This window comes from Schistocerca americana, unplaced genomic scaffold (assembly GCF_021461395.2).
Source record: "Schistocerca americana isolate TAMUIC-IGC-003095 unplaced genomic scaffold, iqSchAmer2.1 HiC_scaffold_692, whole genome shotgun sequence".
In the NCBI taxonomy this organism is placed as follows: domain Eukaryota; kingdom Metazoa; phylum Arthropoda; class Insecta; order Orthoptera; family Acrididae; genus Schistocerca; species Schistocerca americana.
The window spans coordinates 47,501-50,000 of record NW_025726448.1 but is presented as its reverse complement, the minus strand read 5'-3'; positions in this window follow the sequence as shown (position 1 = coordinate 50,000).

The following is a 2,500-nucleotide window of genomic DNA, read 5'->3' as shown; positions in this document are numbered from 1 at the left end:
AGCGCCGCCTGTTATGAGCCAAAGGTGCACCCTGACGTGGCAAATCAGATGATGCCGCAGTCATTTACTTACGATAATCACAATCAACAAACCGGCCCCCCCCCCCCCCCCCAAAACACCTTTCCTTACAACAATGTGTACCTTAACCTAACCCGTATTGTACCTTAACCTAACCCGTATTGTACCTTAACCTAACCCGTATTGTACCTTAACCTAACCCGTATTGTACCTTAACCTAACCCGTATTGTACCTTAACCTAACCCGTATTGTACCTTAACCTAACCCGTATTGTACCTTAACCTAACCCGTATTGTACCTTAACCTAACCCGTATTGTACCTTAACCTAACCCGTATTGTACCTTAACCTAACCCGTATTGTGCCTTAACCTAACCCGTATTGTGCCTTAACCTAACCCGTATTGTGCCTTAACCTAACCCGTATTGTGCCTTAACCTAACCCGTATTGTGCCTTAACCTAACCCGTATTGTGCCTTAACCTAACCCGTATTGTGCCTTAACCTAACCCGTATTGTGCCTTAACCTAACCCGTATTGTGCCTTAACCTAACCCGTATTGTGCCTTAACCTAACCCGTATTGTGCCTTAACCTAACCCGTATTGTGCCTTAACCTAACCCGTATTGTGCCTTAACCTAACCCGTATTGTGCCTTAACCTAACCCGTATTGCGCCTTAACCTAACCCGTATTGCGCCTTAACCTAACCCGTATTGCGCCTTAACCTAACCCGTATTGCGCCTTAACCTAACCTATATTGCGCCTTAACCTAACCTATATTGCGCCTTAACCTAACCTATATTGCGCCTTAACGTAACCCGCGTTGCGCCTTAACGTAACCCGCGTTGCGCCTTAACGTAACCCGCGTTGCGCCTTAACGTAACCCGCGTTGCGCCTTAACGTAACCCGCGTTGCGCCTTAACCTAACCCGCGTTGCGCCTTAACCTAACCCGCGTTGCGCCTTAACCTAACCCGCGTTGCGCCTTAACCTAACCCGCGTTGCGCCTTAACCTAACCCGCGTTGCGCCTTAACCTAACCCGCGTTGCGCCTTAACCTAACCCGCGTTGCGCCTTAACCTAACCCGCGTTGCGCCTTAACCCAACCCGCGTTGGGCCTTAACCCAACACACGTTGGGCCTTAACCCAACACACGTTGGGCCTTAACCCAACACACGTTGGGCCTTAACCCAACACACGTTGGGCCTTAACCCAACACACGTTGGGCCTTAACCCAACACACGTTGGGCCTTAACCCAACACACGTTGGGCCTTAACCCAACACACGTTGGGCCTTAACCCAACACACGTTGGGCCTTAACCCAACACACGTTGGGCCTTAACCCAACACACGTTGGGCCTTAACCCAACACACGTTGGGCCTTAACCCAACACACGTTGGGCCTTAACCCAACACACGTTGGGCCTTAACCCAACACACGTTGGGCCTTAACCCAACACACGTTGGGCCTTAACCCAACACACGTTGGGCCTTAACCCAACACACGTTGGGCCTTAACCCAACACACGTTGGGCCTTAACCTGCTCTGTAATTGTCATACGACGCGTTAAATTAGTGTAGTGTTGCCTAACTGCAACCCCCGCAATATAGTTTGCTACCCGCACTGCCCGGTCCCCAGAGTATCGCTTCATGTTAAACACCTTGCAGCTATACACTGTAATGCGGATGGCAGCAGGACGTACATGCTCAATGCCCTTCGCAGTTGTTCATTGGCATTCGCATGGCGAAGCACAGCCTACGTTGTGGTACGGCTTGTGTCAACTGTCCGCTGATGTTGTACGTCCAAATCACACACTGTACTGCACATTGGTCCTCATGTACTGAATGATACATCGTGGTACATGTGTGACCGTACCACGACTGCGCCAACAACGGCGAACCATACGGTCCAAATATTGTGCACTCAGCTACGTGTCGTCTCCCTATAAGAGCTGGATTGCAGTATGGTATGCCGTGGATGGCGATCAGCATGAGCCGTCTGTTGATGTAGTGGCGCGTGTTGTCAGACGTAGTCGTCTCTTCTCACTCACCGTGATAGCATGGTGCACTGCGTTCCACATCTGCGACATGCGACAGAGGCCGGTTGACAGTCGTTCGCGCAATGGACATCGCATACGTACGGGGGCCACCTTCCACGTGTTCGCGAAGCGTGCACATGTTGTTGCGTGTATGTGGGCAGACATAGTGTGTCGTGACACCTGACACAGGCATGCAACAATCGTTGAATTTGCAAATGGCGATGGACGTCTACGTTTGCTGGTGACGTTACGCAAATGAACAACTGGTAAACCGTTGTGGTGCGGTTGTTCTCGCTAGAGGTGAATCAGTGATGGCGACGATCGGTTGAGCTACCAACCGGTTGTTTCAGCGATACCCACCATGCCCACGAACGTGAATGGCATGTGGGTGTGAAGCGATACGCGGCGGTGGCTGGGTGGGACCGTCCCCGGCCGGTGAGGGGGGGC